At 35.3% G+C, this 18,750-nt stretch overlaps 1 protein-coding gene across 1 annotated transcript in view; it reads left to right on the top strand.

The window, feature by feature from the left end:
• RNF180 (ring finger protein 180) overlaps positions 1 to 18,750 on the top strand; it is a 100,595-nt gene that overhangs the window by 53,689 nt on the left and 28,156 nt on the right. The gene's annotated exons all lie outside the window — the stretch shown is intronic.

The following is an 18,750-nucleotide window of genomic DNA, read 5'->3' as shown; positions in this document are numbered from 1 at the left end:
TATTAAAGTAAGATTTTGAATTTTTCAACTTCAGGGAACCATCTGATTAATTCCAAAAGAACCAGTACATTCTAATTTTCTTTCTCAGAAAAATGTATTATCTGCTATTGCCCATTTCTGTACAATGCTACAGCCACAAATTTGGTCCAGGTCCTTGTCATCATATGTTAGGACTGTGACAGCAACCTTGGAGAAAGAGTCCTACCTCTAGTCCCTTAACTGCCTTCAGTTATGTGCGGAGCTGCCAGCTCTTCCTTAAACACTCTTCTTTATTACAAGAACTGTTTCCTGAAACCTATGCTGATTCACAGCACAGCATCACAATCCTCTACCAGGGAACCACCAACCCACATTTATCTGTCATTACTTCCTCTAATATTGCTACTGTTTGTTGCATACCTACATCCACATTGCTCATTCTCATGTTCATAGCCTTGCTCATACCATTATTATCTCTCATGTGCCTTTTCTCTCCTTTCTTTAATAGTTGATATCTTTCACTTCCTTTGAGACAACCCATCCATAGACACATCGTTAAATTAACTACATCTCACTCTAGTCACTTTTCGGGCATGCCTTTACTATTGTTGTGCTGTCTTTTTTATATTCTCTCCATTGAAAATTATCACACCTCTCTCATAATTTTTAAGAGGAAATACATGATGGTTTTGTTCTCCCTAAAATTTCCCCTGTGATAGGTTATCATTGCCAGTAGCAGCCCATGTGTGGCAAATTCAAGGTACCTCTTCTCTGCTTTTTTGTGCCTCCTAGAGCACAGCAGTCTCTTTTCAGTATTCCAGTGTGCCCAAGTAAAAGCCTGAAAATTATTTGTTTGTTCCTTTCTAAGTAGAAGTGAAAATGATTTTTTTAAAACCTTACTGAAGGCCTTGATGTGTTCATCTGAGATAAATTGCTCTTTTAATAAGCCACTATACAGCTAAACTGTGGGACATCAGAGTAAATCACATGTACCTTTGGAAGTTGGAAGAGCCAGTTCACTTCTGACTTTATTTTCTAACTTCAAAGTTTATTTTTGAAATAAAGCAGATTTTCCAATGGAGCAAAAAGGATTTCAGCATATGTGTGAAGTAATGACCTACTTTTAAAACTTTAGCTTGGAACTTAGAGGTACACATCAATTTTCAGTTATTGCAGGCATTCACTGCCTGGCTGAAATCCATGGGCCTGGTGGACTCTGCCCACCATAATGGCATGCTGATAAGTTTCCTCCTCTATCCTCTCTCCTTCCCAACACAGTCACAAAAACAAAAGACTTCTTTAGTGTTTTATTATTTTTAAGGAACTATATTTCACAGAAAGACATAAAAAGATGCCTTTGGAATAAATAGGTAGACCAGTGTATTTGTCTCATCTGTATGTACCACAATTTAGAGAAAAGTATTATTATCGATAACCAGCCTGCCCAACGGGAGAAATTAAATGGTGAGCTTCAGTAGTACCAGGTTTTATACCACCAAAGCAGTATTAGTCTATGTCATTTTCAATTTGACAGTAAATCACTGAGCAAGGAAAAGCGAACATAACTGAGTAAATACACTCTTCATTTCCCTGTACACCCACTAACCAGTAAGCAAATTACTGCAAAATATTCCTACCTTTCTTCCCTAGATATTTGAGGTTAGATTCTGGCTTATATTTGTGGAAGATGCCCGTGGCCTCAAAGAGGTTGTTTATTTAATGTGCTCTGTGTCAGGCTTTTTATTGTGCACCTTGTGCGTATGATCTCATTTAATTCTTACAATAAAACTATGAGGTAAATGGTATTATTCCCACAGTGCAGATTCAAGTAAACTGAGACTTAGAGAGTTTAATAATTTGTCTCTGATCACAAAATATATTAACTGGCAGAATCGGGAATTCAGTTTATGCCCTTTGAAGCATGCATTTTTAAGGATTTAAAAATTTTCTTTCTGTACCTTAACTGTAATCAAAATTTTTAGCTATTTGTCTTATTTTGTTTCTCCTCATTAGATTTGAAGCTACTGAAGGATAGTATGTAAAAATCTTGCTTGTACTAAAAAATTATCTGAAGGTAAATTCAGATAATTTTGATAAAAACAAGAATTTAAGCGTGACCACATATAACTGATATATTTTTTGTTCATCTTGTACCGTTGAGTAATCATGTAATAGTTTTGTAGATATCTTCAACTGACTTCTTTCAATATAATTTGTGGTCTACTAGAGTTGAAAGAGAAAAGCAGTATTGGACAATAAAATACTTTATTTGAAAGAATCAGTTATTTCATGTGCTTGGTCTTTAACACCTGTGTATTGATCTGAAATGAAGAGTAAATAGATGAATTGGTGACTATAGAAATTAAATAAACAAAAAAAATTGCTACTGGTATGAACCAGATTATTGGATTAAGTCATTCATTTAAAAAAGTCACAAAATGTAAGGTGTATGAATACATGCCGTTGGTATTTTCTGCAATTTTAACTATTCTGAAACCTTTTAATGTTAAACATTTGCTATAATAAATATGTTGCTTTTGAATATTAATTGCAATTAATACACATCACTTTTATTTTATTTTATTTTATTTTAATGACCAAACTATAAAAGTAATTACTTGATCGCACTGGTTACTACTGTTATTCATTCATTTAATAAATATTTAAGTGCTTACTATGTTTAAGGTCTTGTGGTAGGGAACATAACATAGTGGTGAGAAAAGACAGACATGGTTCTTGCCTTTTGGAAGTTATAATTTAGTGGAAGAGACACATAAATCAATGTAAAATTATATTGTGATAAATTCTAGGAAGAAGAGTTTCAAAGTGCTATAAGAAATGTATAATGCTTTGTAAGAATTACATTTTCATAACTGGATGTTTAGGGATAGGTGCCTGGATTCTTCTTTGCTTTTCAAAAGCTACCCAATGGGAATATATCACAAAGAAGTTTAGGAATATTACAAAGGACTTTATGCATCCCCCTAGAAAAAATACAGTGGAGATTTAGTAATATGTCTTCAGAAATTAATGACAGTGCAGTGTAAGATTTGATTTCATCTTCTATTGATTTCAGCATTTAAAATACACTATGTACTGAAACAAAGTTTCTCAGCCTTGTCACTTTTAACATTTTGAACTGGATAATTTCGTTAGGGGGGCTGCCTGTGCGTTATAAGATGTTTAGCAGCATTCCTGGCCTCTACACACTAGATGTATAGGCACTAGTACCACTCATACATCCCCAGTCATGTAGTAATGACAATAAAAAATGTTTCCAGATATTGCCCAGTATTCCCTTTGGGCAAAATCACTCTAATTAAGAACCAGTGCTCTAGAATATTTTGCATCCACCATGAAGGATATGAAAAGAATACAAGTTTGCAAAATATTCACAATGGGAAAATATGTATACCATAATCTTATTTTTGTAAAAAATCATGCACACACACCAAAAATATAAATAAAATATAAACACTGGTTATTTTGGTTATCAAGTTAAAATATGATTTGGGGTTTTATTTCTTGTGTTTTATTCTTATATTTATTAGCTTTTTAATTAGTACAATAAATGTACTCTATATAATATTCAGCCATTTTAATGGAAGATACAATGTTTTAGTCTGCTTAGGCTTGTGTAACAAAAATATCATAGACAGGTAGATTAAACCATTTGTTTCTCACAGTTCTGGAGGCTAGGAAGTCCAAGATCAAGGCACTGGCAGATTCAGTGTTGGGCGAGAGCTTCCTGGTTCAGAGATGGCCATATTCTCACTGTGTCCTCACATGTTTAAAGGGGCAGAGGACCTCGCTGGGGCCCCTTTTATAGGTGCACTAATTCTATTCATGAGGGCCCCATCCTCCTGGCTTAAGCACCTCTTAAAGACCCCACCTGCAAATACTATCACATTTCAGCTAAGGATTTTAACATGTGAATTTGGGGGGAAAAACATTCAGTCCATAACATACGATTATTTCCACAGATAAAGCAACATTTAAAAATTTAATATAGAACATTATACACACAGCATCGTCCTTGAAAGTCTAGAATATGTATTGAATATGCGAACTGAATTTTTATTGATGTCCATGGAACTAGAATAAAGTGTGTGCCTAATATTTTCTTTTTTTTCTTTTTTTTTTTTTAATAACCATCAGTATAAAGATGGTTATAAACTTGAAGCACTATTTTGGAGAACTAGATTGTTCTACTTTCTGCCTGTTATAGTTACTTAACAAAAAGCTTGCTTATTCCCAGAGGGTAAGTAAAAACTAGGACACCATACAGTGGATACAATAGAGTGAATAAACTGAGTTCCCTTAGTCACATGTTGCTGACTAGTCTAAAGGGGCACAACGTCTAAAGATTATTTCTATTCTTAGAACTTTGTTTTATTTAAAAAATAATAATAAGCTATTACTTGGCAATCTAGAACAGCAATTCTCAGGTGTATTTTTTCCCCCTTACTATAACATACATGGAGGAGAATTTCATACACATTTTCAATTTTACACATACTTCACAACTCTCTATCTATAACCTTTCTCCTTTTCCCCCAATCAAGAAAGAAAATCAAAAAGCAAATAGATTTGGAGTATAGGGATAATAAAAATAGAATAGATTAGAAATAAGGTATTTAAAAACTAAATTATTTGCAAACATTGGTAATTTATTAAATATGTATTATTACCTCATTCATTCAACCAATATGGTGTGACTACTACATAGTAGGCAATGTATTAGGCACCAAGCTTAAAGTCTAGTGGGAGTGGCACATGTTAATCAAGCTCTCATACACAACTATGTACAATTCAAACTATAATAAATGCTGTAAATGAGAAGCGCATGTTGCTATGAGAGCATATAAGTGGGGAACGTATTTTAGATTAAGGAGTTAGAGAAGGTTTTCCTAAAATCATGTCTTTTTAGCCAAAATCTAATTAATGAGTAGGAGTTAACTAAGTAAAAAGGCATGAGTACCCAAGATTCTGGATAAACAAACCAACATGTGCCAAGATCTATATCCTGAAAAGACTAGTACATTTAAGGAAGTGAAAGAACAAGTCAGAGCTCAGAGGGCAATAGCACAGGTGGTGATAGATGAAGTCGATGAGGCTGGAGTGGTGTTGGAGGGACCATGGAATAGATGTTGGTTCTTTTGCCTGAGAGCAATAGGCAGGCACTGGAGGTTTTTAAACCATAGAAGACATGAGAATGGCAGCTTGAAAAATTATTTTGGCAGAATGTGCAGAAATTATGAGATGCGAAAAAGGATGTAAGAACCGGTTAGTAATTTATTGAAATTAGTCCAGGTGAAGAGAGAGTAGTGGTTGTAAAGATAAGTAGGAATGGATAGATTCAAGAGAAATTCAGGGACTAGAATAAACAGGATTTACTGATAGATTGGGAGGAAATATCAAGGAAAAACACCTATAGTACTAGCTTGTGGAACTGGATGGATTCAGTAGGTTAAAGAAAATTGGCAGTGGCTCAGTTATGGAGAGAAGAGTGCAAGTTCAGCTTGAGACATACTGAATTGAGATGCCATTAAGATATCACAACAGAAATATCAAATAGACACTTAGATATGTAGTTTTAGAGTTCCAAAGAGGAGCTGGGGCTGGAATTAGAAATATGAAAGTCATCTATATACAGGTATTAGAAGAAGCTGTAGGTCCATTGCCTAGGAAAATTGTATAGATTGAGAAGAAAAAAGAAGGCAGTTATGGAGTAAGCATTAAGAAGCTCCAACTTTATAAGGAGGTAAAAGGAAGATGCACTTGTGCAACAAGCAGGAGGGTAAAAAATGTATAAAAATCAAGAGAAGTGGCAAATACTTAAAGACATTTTAAAATGTTTAATAAAGGAATGATCAACATTGTCAAATGCAACCAAGCAATCAAGAAAGCTGAAAACTTAAAAATATCTATTGGATCTAATAACAGCTGGAAATGGATTGAAGAATATTTGCAGAAGTGAAAAAAATTTAGAAAACAAGTAGAGACAGTTTATTTAAGAAGTTTGCCTGTGACAGGAAGAAAAAAAGAAGGGTGGTAGCTAGAACAAAAGGAAAGACTAAGGGAATCGTATGTGTGTGTGTCTGTGTGTCTGTGTGTCTGTGTCTGTGTCTGTATGTCTGTGTGTGTCTGTGTGTTTAGTGTGAGAAGCTATTGGAAAAAGAAAAGGTATATAGATCCAGGAAGAATTAGAAAGGAATGGTGAATGGGGAAGGTTTTAGTGGAGTCATATCAGAGAGTCAGTGACTTAATAAGTTAGGGAAAAAAAAAAAAGATTATTTCCACAGATTTGACACTGGAATTGGGAACTGCCTATCTAGAAAAGTATTGTATAGTTTAATTATTAGAGTAACATATAGAGTATTATTTGAAAGACTTGTAGGTTTTTAGAGAAGCCTTGGTTTTAGTACTGAATTAGGTGGTTTTCTAAAATTTCTGTGATCCCTATTTTATGTTTAGAGAGGTTCAAGGAAGTCTCTATCATGTCTCTCCAAGATAAACTGAGAATCTTAAAGATGAATTGTCCCCTATGTTTACTTTAGCAGTATTTTCTGGTTCATTAAATCTGTCTTCTTTAACCTGTTTTTTTATATTGCAGTCACCATTTGAGTTCATTTTCAAATTCACTTTGTGTTTTTATATTATATCCCGTTCTTGCCTTATTGACTATATTTCCATTTTAAAATATCTTTTACCACACTTTAAAGTTTCTTATTTTATTTTTTATTTTTTGGTTATATGTAGTTCTTTAAAAGTGAATTCTTCCATTCATATACTGACATATTTTTTTATTGGCAGTTCATTTTCTGGTATACTTTGTAATTTTTGACTGTGAGCTTATCTTCAGTGGGAGTTGTTCCTGTGTGAATCTCAGATGCCCTGAATTGTGGAGGAATAGGGGCCAGTTTTGTTTTTGACTTTGCTGTGGTCGTATGACTTTCACTAGTACTGGACTTATTTTAATGCTGCTCTTTCTATTCAGGGTTTCTAAGCTTCTTAGTAAGTGCTTATTCAGACCTCATATCCACAAATAGTGCAGGTTTACAGTGTTGGTATCTTTCTGCTGACAGTCCAGAGTAGCTGGCTTCTGTACCATGTTCTTCAGACCAAACAGCCTTTCTAGCTCACAGCTATACTTAGAGCCTAGAGTTTTGACTCTCAAACTATATCCTCAACATATATATTAGGTTTTTGAACACTTTATGTAGCATTTTATTTAATTAGCACTTGAGGGAGGCTTACTGCTTTGGGTTGGTTCCCCATATTGACCAAAAGTGTTTTTTTGGAGGTATAAAAAACTTTTCTAGTTGTTTCTTAAAATATATTTTTGATGACTGATATGGAAGCTAGCATATGTTAGAAATTCAAAACTGTCAAATTTAGAATATGCATTTATGCAAATTTGAAATCATATTCTGAGACTGGAAATACCGATTTTTATGACACAACAATGACATTTATAAAAATTTACATTTTTTAAAAACCAGAAATGAAAAGAATTCTGTAACATATACATCTGCATATTTAAAGTAACTTCCATATGCTGTTTCTTAATCACTGCTGTTTTCTGATAACCTTAATATCTAAACTTTTTCCATGACTAGAATGAACTTTGTGTCAGACATAAGAAAAATGTGATAAAATAAGATTCAAAGAAAGCTAGGCATACTTCAAGTTTATGTGAAGAGGTTAAAAGATATAGTGAAAAGACAGGAGAAGGAAGAATTTGTTCTAGGGATTTATCGAAGTCCACAAATTCAGGTATTCAGGAAATATAATTTTTATTTTTATTTGTATATAATAAGTACATAATGGATATTTGTTGAATGAATGAATGAATAATTGAGTCAATTTAATTTCTATCTCTAGCCCTCTTTCTGTTAGGGGCTAGAACCTAAATCTTAATCAATACAGGGCTTTCTCCTCTACTTTCTCACTAGGTATGTGTCCTAAGTTTCTTGGGCCTTCCAAGTGTCAGCATGTTGGTAGATGGGATGGATATTTGGCCTGGTTCATACCTACTAAGCTATCTACATGGTTACTTTACCTTCCTTCTTGTATTAATTGAAAGCTCTTTACTGTCCACTCAGTACCAAATCAGTGCTATCTTCTGCTGCTCCCTTACTGTGCTAAGCATGAGAGCATTCTGAGACCTTGCTTCTTCTTTAGACTATATTTTGGAGACTGGAGATTTGGGCTCCCCTGCTGTCACAACCCAAAACCTGATGAAATATTCTATCCTGTCCATCATACTCCCAGTGGTTTTAAGCTGAGGTGAATATGTTGTAGAATGCTTTCTCAGAGATCTACCAGAGTCCTGCCCCACAGAATCTTTATCTAGTATGTGTTGTGTATAAAGGCACAGGGATAAGAGGAGCAGGAAAAAGATCTTGCAAATCTATCATTTATATTCAGAATCCTAGGCTTTTGAAAATCAAATGCCAAAATTTAATAATTTCTTTATTATCCATGTACTGCTGGGTTATCCATTCCTTGAGTTAATAAAACATTATCTGTTTCTGCCTGATTGGAGAAAATGGGTCATGGATAACCAGACTGGAAACAGAAACACGTTGGTTAATATAGAAATGTTTTTCTGCTACAAAGAAACAGAGAAAATAAAGAAGAAAGGGATAAGATAACAGACCTAAGATGTTTACTAAAGAAAGAAGACTAAAAGACCTCTTTACTCTCTAAAGTAATTGTATGATATGCTGTGGTTTAGAAGTAGCTGAATTTAGTGCATCTGGAACTGATTGACAACTGTAAGGATTGTCACTAGAGGCTGCAAAATGGCTTTTGATATAGATAGACCTGTGTTCTCTTTCTGTGGTAGCCCAATGAGACTTCTCACCTGCCTAGAAGTGACTTCTTTTTAAAAAACCGTCCAAAGTAATAGGGGAATGCAAATCAAAATAATGTGAACTCAAGAGATATGATTATTTTAAGGCTTAAAAATTATTTATTATATCAAAAAATGTATATATAATAAATCAAAGTTATTTATTAAAAAATCAATGTGTCCTCTACTCAAATGAAAATTAGCTCCTGCTGATTTTGGTCTCGAAATGTCTTAAATTCCCAACACAATCACTCTGGTTCAAGCCATTTGCACTTCATTCCTTAATTACTGCCTCCTTCTGCCAGTTAACACTCACATTCTTGAAAATATTTTCTTTTCACATTTTTTCTTCTTTTTTAAAGAACTAGTTTATAGGTCTTACTTGCTCGATATGTTCACTGCGGCATCCCTCGTGCCTTGTGTATCCCGCTTATGGACTGAACTGTGTCTGCCTCAAATTTGTATGTTGAAGCTCTAACCCCAATGTGACTATATTTGGAGCTAGGGTTTTTTTAGAAGTTCATATGGGTTGGGGTTTGATCCCATGGGTTTGCTGGCTTTATAAGAAAAGGAAAAGAGAGATCTCTTTCCACATACACAGAAGAAAGGCCATGTGATCACACAGAGAGAAGGCAGCCATCTGCATGTCAGAAAGAGAGCCCTCACCAGTAACCAACCATATTTGGCACCCGATCTTGGATTTCTAGTCTTTAGAACTGTGAAAAATAAGTCTATGGTATTTTGTTATTGTATCCTGAGCAGATTAAGAAAATCCCTAAGGCCTGAAATAGTGCTTATTAGCTCCCTCAATAAGTATTTGTTGATTGTGGTGGAAATTATTAGTGCTATATTACCTTCAGCAACATAATGAAACTTGTCAGGCTGGCAAGTAATGGCCTATACTGTAGGCTTTGCTGATCATACAGTCTCTGTCACAACTACTTAGTTCCGCCGTGGTAGCAAAAAAGCAGTAATACAGAGTACATAGACAAATGAGCAAGGTTGTGTTCCAACAAAATCGTATTTACAAAAACAGGCAGAAGGCTGTATCTGGCCCATGGTCTATAGATTTCCCATTCCTAATCAATAGCAACTGATCCACCTTAGGTCTCCAAGGAATATTACCTCTTCCTTACTGGAAAAACTGTTTCCAGTCAGAATGACAGATACCTCATCCACATACTCCATGATTTCCCCATGTTGTCCCCTTAACTCAGATTTCCTCTCCACTGCTGTCCTTGATCCAAATTTCTATTCTTCCCCTCAGGTCCCAGAATTAAGAAAAAAAATATAGTCCATGTCCACACGGGACTTATAAATGTACTGGGTGGGTGGGGGAGCATATGTAGACAATCAATTTAGATATTGTGGAAGGTATAAAAAGAATAGTAAGGGCATAAAGGGGGAGGTGGAACATTTTACAGAGGGTAGAGTAATAAAAGGAGAGTGATCAGGTCTCAGGAAATGGTAAGGTACATGATGAGACATTACAAGAAATGAGACGGGGGACTCTGGGGGGGGTCTCGTGTCCAGAGAGCGGAGAGAGGGGGGGAGGTGTGCGCAAAAGAGAAGTGTGAAGCTGTGATATATAAAGCGGATATATATCTTTTTTTTTTTTTATAATATGTGTGTCTCTGTTTTAAAATATGAGGGGAAGAGATCAGTACTAACTTAATAGATATTCATGACTTTTTGCTAAGTGAAAAAAGTGGCAGCAGAATATTTATGTGCACATGTGCTTTTATATTTTGCATGAGCCAAGAGAAGATATGAAAGGCTTCACCAATGTTGCATGTGGAAAATAGGGATGGGCAGGTGGAATGTAGATGATTATTGTGATTTTAGCTGAAAATAAAAAAAAAAAAAACCCTGAATGACAGAAACAGTGTTTATTTTTCTCATAAAATAAGTTTAGAGAGAGTCAGTTTTCTGCAATCAAGGATGCAGACTCTAACTTTGTCTCTGCTTTCCTTCTGTTCTCATGCATGTTGTGTCATGTTGCAAGATGGCTGACACAGATCCAAATATCAGGACCATTATGTTCAAGGAAAGGGATAGTGTCAGCTATTTCTGCCCTTATTATGGGGAAATCCAAAGCTTTCCCAGAAGCTGTCAGCATGCCTTCCTCATGTCTCATTGGCCAAAGTTGGGCCAACTCAGGCTATAAGAAAGCCTAGGAAAATAACGGTTTAGGCTTTCTGGGTTACATAATGGATAATTGTTCTTATAAAGGAAAAAAAGATTTAGGAAAAGTATTGGGTTATCCAACAGATAGTGTCTGCCACAATTTGCTTTTCCTTTGTAATTTATTGTGTTGTTTCATTTGTTACCATAAGCATGGGTTACTTTTTAATTAGAAAATAAAGCTCCAGATTCATATTTGTTACCAGCAAACCAGCTGGCTTCTCAGCCTAGAAGTGTCAGATTTCTGAGCATTATAGTATCATGTGAAAAAAAAAGAGAGGAGAGGAAAATGGTGGCAGGACCTGCATTTTTAGCATAGTTAACTCATCTAACAGTTAGTGAAATGGTTTGTTCAGATACCTGTAAACTGATTCACCTGAATTGTAAATCCTTTACCTGAGGCTGGGTGGAGGTTTCTCTGGACCGAAAAGAGTGAAAAATTCCTTTCCTTCTAGAAGACACACACAGCAGTGTATTCCAGATTCCATTCAGAAAGATCTGGCTGGCAACAGTACAGAACATGAACTGTAGGGATCGTGCAAGAGGAGATGCTAAGTGCACACAAGAGATGATGAGGGCTGAACTGCGGCAGTGACAATGGGAAGAAAGCAGGGGAGTAAAAGGGAGAGCTGTTAAGCAAGTGGAATATATATAAATCAAATGCTGGCAAGATGTAAAAAGTGAAGATAAAGGAAAAATCTAAAATGATTGTTGAATTTCTTTCTTAGATGAATAACAATTGGATTGTGGTAACAGTCACTAAGGTTTCAGATGAGGAACAGGCTAAAGGGAAAAGTTAACTTTGAACACACTGTTTCCCTGATTCCTGGGTAGCAAATCCACAGAGAGATGAATATCTAATAGATTAATGGATATTCATAGATTACTAGATTTGGGGTTCAGGAGAGTGATCTGGGCTAAAACTAGAGATTATTGAGTCATCAGCATGACAAGTAGTAGCTAAAACTATACAAGAAGGAAAGATGAGATTGCTGAAAGAGAAGATGTACTGTTAGAAAAGAAAAAGGTCCAAGGCTGGGCACTACCTGAAGAATGCCAGCGTTTAGTGGCTGGCCAAAGGAAGAAAAGAGAGAAAAAGAAATGGAGTTAGAAATTAAAAGGAGACTCTGATTCAAGTGGCATTCTTGAAAAGGACAATTTTAAGAGAAGAAATTGACCAACAACGTTAAACGCTGCACAGTGAGAATAAAAATATTATATTGGATGTGGCATTCAGGTCATAGATGACTTTTGGCTAGAGCAGTTTTATTTTAAGTGGGTAGTGGGAAAGAATAGACAGAGATGATATTCTTTTCAGGAACTTGATTCTAAAGAGAAGTGATTGTAGCTATGGAAATGTAGCATCCAAGGGGAGGTTTTTCTGTTATTTTTAATAGGAGATATTTATACATGTGTATCTTTAGGGAAGAACATGTCGAGAGAGGATGATCTTAATTTTTTTTGTTTTTTGTTTTATTTCTTTATTTTTATTATGGTGACATTGGTTAAGGAAATCCAGTAAGTTTCAGGTATACAAATTGAAGTGTAATTGATATATGTCATATTAATTTCATGTATACAACATAATGATTTGATATTTTTATATATTGCAAGATGATCACAATAGTCTAGTTAACATCTGTCACTGTACATAGTTACAAAATGTATTTTTCTTGTAATGAGGACTTTTAAAATATATTCTCTTAGCGGCTTCTAAATATGCAATACAATATTATTAACTGTAGTCACCATGCTATACATTACATCCCTGTGACTTAATTATTTATAACTAGAAATTTGTACCTTTTGATCCCCTTCACCTATTTCTCCCAGCCCCTCATAGAAACCACCAATTTACTCTGTATCTATGAACTCTATTTCTTGTTGTTGTTGTGACTGTTTCTTAAATTCCACATATAAGTGAAATGATACAATATCTGTCTTTCTTTGACTTATTTCACTTAGCATAATGCCCTCAGGGTCCATCCATGTTGTCTCAGATGACAAGATTTCATTCTTTTTTATGGCTGAATTCCATTGTATGTACACACCACATCTTTTTTATCCATTTACCTATTGGTGGACCCAGATTATTTCGATATCTTGGCTATTGAAATAATGCTGCAGCGAACATGGGAGTGCATATGTCTTTTTGAGTTAGTGCTCTTGTGTTCTTTGGATAAATACCCACAAGTGGACTCGCTGGATCATATGGCGGCTCTACTTTTAATTTTTTGAGGAACCTCCATACTGTTTTCCATAGTGGCAGTGCCAATTTACATTCCCACCAATGGTGTACAAGGGTTCCCTTTTGTCCATATCCTCATAAACACTTCTTTTTTTATATTGTTGGTAATAGGTATTTTAAAAGGTACAAGGTGATATCTCATTGAGGTTTTGATTTCCATTTCCCTGATGATTAGTGATGTTGAACATCTTTTCATGTCATCTTTAGAAAAATGTTTATTTAGATCCTCTGCCCATTTTTTTAAAAAATCAGATTTTTTTTTTTTGCTGTTGAATCGTATGAGTTCTTCATATTTTTTGGATATTAGCCCCTTATCAGATGTATGATTTGCAAAATTTTCTCCCATTCAGTAGGTCTCCTGTTTCATTGATGATTTCCTTTTCTGTGCAGAAGGTTTTTCATTTGACGTATTAATTTTATTTCTTAAATTAAAGGTAGTTTATACATAGGAAAAAATTAGGCATTTATATTTACATATATTTGTAAATATAGTTAAATAATAGTGATTATTCTGGCTAATGGGTGGCTTTCATTTTTACTTTGTATTTTCTGTATTAATTTTGTACAATAGATATTTATTAAGACTCTAAATATATTTGAGACTGTTTAGAGTTATCAGTATACTTACTACATTCTGTTGATGACTTAATGAAGGGTTAACTGTGTCCTTCTCTTCCCAATATCTTACCTAAAATAAGATCTGCCTTCTATTGACTAGTAATCTATCTTCTACAATTTATTCACTCAACCAATATTTATTTGGTTCCTACTACATGTCAGGCACTGTGTTTGGCTCTTGGCGTTACATCAGCGAGTAAAACAGACGACAGTTATTGTCCTCATGGATCTTACTTTCTAGCAGTGACTTGAAGGAGGTAAGAAACCTATTTGCAAAAAGCATTCTAGACAGAGAGAACAGTAATTGTAAAAATCATAAGACAAAAGTGTGCATCTAAGGTAAGAATAGAAACAGTAAAAAGGCCCATGTGGCTGGAGTATGGTGAGGGACAGTCCTAGGAGGTGAGGTTAGAGAAGTAAGGGTGGCTGGGAAGCATTATGCAGGACCCATAAGCCACTATTAAGACCGTAGTTTTTACTCCAAGTGAGTTTTGTGAGCCTTGTAGATTTGAGCAATCTTGTGACATGATGTGATATTTTAAAACAATCCCCCTAGTTTCTGAGTTAAGAATAGACTATAGGGAAAATGGAGGGAGGAAAGAGAGCAAGTATGAAGAGGGAGACCAGTTAGGAGGCTATTGCAGCAATCTAGGCAAAGGACAATTGTGTCTTGGACTAGAACGATGAACATGTATGAAAAATATTGAAAAAGCTGATAGAGAAAGTAATGTGCGATTGGAAGCCCAGTATTAAATTTCATGGTTGCAATATAGAGAAGTGGTTCAGAGTTTGGGCCATGAAGTCAAGCGGAGCTGTGACTTAAATAAGTTTTAACTTTAACCTTAATCATTCTGAGCCTCAGTTTATTAATCTGTACAATGGAGATTGTTTTAGCCTATGTGGGCTGCTACAATAAAATACCATAAACTGGGTGGCTTAAACAATAGACGTGCATTCTTACAGTTCTGGAGCTAGGAAGTCCAAGATCAAGGTGCCAGCAAATTTAGTTCCTGGTGAGTTCCCACTTCTTTACTTGTAGACAGCCCATTTTTGGCTGTGTGCTCACATGGCATTTCTTCAGTATGTGTGTGCATGGAAGCAGGGGGAGGGAGAGAGGAAGAGATCTCAGTCTTCTCTTCTAATGGCAAAAAATCCCTTCACAAGGGTGCCACACTCATGACCTCATCCAAACCTAATTACCTCCCAAAGCCCCACACCTCTCAATATCATAACATATGAATTTGGGGGAACATAAACATTCAGCTCATAATAGGAAAGATAATAGTTGTTATGAGAATTAAATTTGATATTTTATATAAAAGCACTTAGTACTAAGCCTAGCACATAGTAAGTACTAAATAAATGTTATTGTTGCATAGCAAATATTTATTCGTTTGACTTAAAGGCAAATTTGCCACATTTCCTGAATTTTTAAGATACCTTGGATTGACAGTCAATTTAAGAAAGCCTTTGAGGAGAGGTGGGAAGATTTTTAAATGAAAGACATATATCTGGTTAAAATTACATAACAACTTCAGAAATGTTAAAATGCTAGGAGAAAAAAAAAAATCACAATTAATGATATGTGTAGTCAGACTTTTTTACTTTGGAATCCTATATAGTGCAAACATAGGCAATGCAAAACATTGCCTGACTCAGCTTTGCCCAGCTCAGCCTCACAATTGCATCTGAACCAATCCTACCTAAGCTTGTTAACTTTGAGGTACCAGAGGATGGGTTAGAAATTGTCATGCTAGCTACCAAGTACAGCTTGTACCTTCCGTTGAGCTGGCCCAGCGTGGCCTTCCTCATTTCCACTCATGTTTCCATTTGGACTGGAGCTCTGATTCATGTTAGTAACTTTGGAACCATCTTTTCTCCCTTCACTCTGGGTGTTAGACCTTTTTGCCTTGCTCCTGTCTTATCTAGAGGCTTACATCAAATACACAGAATTCCTGAAATGCCACGACTGTCATCACTGCCATAAGACCCTCACTGCCACTTCCTATTTTTCATAGCTAGCCCTTTGATTGTTGATTATTGAAATGACAACAAAGGATTTAGAATATTACATAAACTTAATTGATAAAGCAATGGTAGGGCTTAAGAAGATTGACTCTGATTTTGAAAGAAGTTCTACTGTGGGTAAAATGCTACAAACAACATGACATGTATCCACCATTATGGTATCCTACAGAGTAGTTTTGCCACCCTACAAATTCTCTATGCTCTGCCTATTCATCCCAATCCTGGCAGCCACTGATCATTTTACTGTCTCCATAGTTTTGCCTTTTCGAGAATGTCATACAGTTGAAATCAGAGTATGAAGCCTTTTTGATTGGCTTCTTTCACTTAGTAAAATGCACTTAGTCATGGTGTATCATTCTTTTTATGTATTGTTGTATTCAGTGTGCTAATATTTAGTTAAGAATTTTTGCTTATATGTCATGAGAATATTGATCTATAGTTTTCTTACAATGTTTTTGTCTGGTTTTTCGTATTAAGGAAATGCTGGCCTTGTAGAATAAGTTAGGGAAGTATTCCTTCTGCTCTGCCTTCTTAAAGAGATTGTAGAGGGTTGATATAATTTCTCTCTTAAATATTTGGTAGAATTCACCAGTGATCCCATCTGGGCCTGGTGCTGTTTTGAAAAGTAATTAATTATTGATTTAATTTCTTTATTTCAAATGTAAGAAGAAGGCATTAAGTAGGTGTCAAGAAAGATGTCCTGGTCTAATTAGGAAATGATGCTGAAAGACTGAGGAATGTAGTTCTGAAGAGCTTCCTGGATTTGGCTATAGCAGAGGTTGTTAGTGACTTGTACAAGAGCAGTTTCAATAGATCATTAAGAGCAGAAGCCAAGTTAGAATGAGTTGAAGAGTGGATAGGAGATGATGGAGCAGAAATCCCAAGTAGTATGATCAATTCTCTTGAGGAGTTTTTCTGTGAAAGGGAATATAGGAATATAGCATGAGCTGGAGAGGTTTGGTGTTTTATGTGTTTGTTTCATTTTGATGTGACAGATAATAGAGCATGTAATGTATATTAATAAGAATGGGTTAGTTCAGAAAAGATTAAAGTAATAAAAGTAGAAAAAAAGACTTCTACCAAGATAGTTTTTGAAATATTTTAATAAATGGAGGGATAAACCAAGCTCATGTATTTTTAAATTCTATTTGTAAAGATTTCTAACTCTTCCTAAATTTATCTGCAAGTTTAATGCAGTTCCTATAAGAATTCTGACTTTTTAAAAAAGAACTCGATAATTTCAAATTTTGTATGGTCATGGAAAGACCAAGAATAGCAAAGACAGTCTTGAGGAATAACAATAATATGAAGAACTTCCTCTACCAGATATTGAGGCTTTATTATAAAGCTACAGTAATAGATTCTGATTATGGCATAGGAATAGACAGTTAATTAAAGGAACAAAATAAAGCCCTAGAAGTTGAACCAGCCAGATGTATTTGGCCTCTTAATAACAACATGGCACTTCAGAGCAGTGGAGGAAAGGAAAGTCTTTGCAATAAATGGCCTTTCCAATTAAGAATTACACAAAGAATAAAAATGAAATGTTCCTCTAATACACACTGTACATGAAAATCAATTTTAGGTAGATTTTAGGATTATGAAATACTATGAAATGCAAAATAATGCTATTTTTATGACCTTAGGAAAGGGCAAGAGTTCTTAAGACACAAAGAGCACTAACCATAAAGGAAAAATGTCCTTTAAAATTAATAATTTCGTTTCATTAAAAGACACCATGAAAGGAGTGAAAAGGCAAACCAGACAAAAAATATATATATTTGCAGCACATCTAACCAATAGCAAAAAATAACTAGGTTAAATAAAAATGCCTATAAGCCTGTAAGAAAAATCAGACAACCCAATTAAAAATAAATGGGCTGAAGACTCTAATACGTCCTTTATAAAAGAGAAATTACCAACAAGTGGTGGAAAGAGACTGACAGAAGGAAAGCAAAGCCATCTGGATAAATCAAATGATAGTGTGTCCAATAAGAAGATTTTTCTGTATTTTCAAAGCTCCGTTGGCCTCATTTACATAACTTTTACATTTTCATGTAACTTACAAATATTTATTAAAGGCCCACTCAAATATTAATCGTCGATCTCCATTTTTCACAAACATTAAAGTGAGGAGAAAATTATACTGTGTAGATTCCCATTATGCCTCAGTGGACTGAGTTCAGGCCTGGTTGGAACTGTTTCTCAAGGCTCTAGAAAAACCTACAGGGTTTTGAAGATGGACTGGGAGAAAGGGTTGGGGGAGAGGGCAGGTACATGGTTGTGGCTAACATTTATTGAATATTTACTATGTGCCAGGAACTGTGCTAAACACTTTAACCTCACTTAATCCTCAGCACATCCTCACAGATGAGGAAATTGTGAGGTTAAGTAACAGGAGTTCTGCTACCAGGCCTTGTGCTGTTAACCTCTGAGCTGCCTCTTCGTAACTACCTCTTAATTGCCTCTTTTTTAGCTGTCCCACTGGGATGGGGATGGGGTCTCATCATATGTCCCAGATGGAGGGCTGATCCCAGAATTACTATACATTTCTTTGCCTTGTCTGCTTCCTAACATACCTCAGGGTTTGGCCTTTTCTTGGCTTTGAGGTCCAGGAAGGTGCAAAGTATAAAGAATGCTTCACGCATAATATGAAGATGAAGTATGATATCCTCTTGTCCTCACTTTCATCATGTGTAGATGCCCATACAAGGCTTCATAACCTTGTGACAGTCAGTTTATTTGTTGTGGTGGGAGTAGGATAGATGAGGAATCTGCCTGCAGTCCTGGGACTGGTACACCTAACACATAACTAGTGCTCGTTAAGTAGATA

The sequence above is a fragment of the Pteropus vampyrus genome, unplaced genomic scaffold (assembly GCF_000151845.1).
Source record: "Pteropus vampyrus isolate Shadow unplaced genomic scaffold, Pvam_2.0 Scaffold182, whole genome shotgun sequence".
Lineage (NCBI taxonomy): Eukaryota > Metazoa > Chordata > Mammalia > Chiroptera > Pteropodidae > Pteropus > Pteropus vampyrus.
Note: the sequence above shows the minus strand (reverse complement) of the source record. Positions and strands in the feature narration are given on the sequence as shown.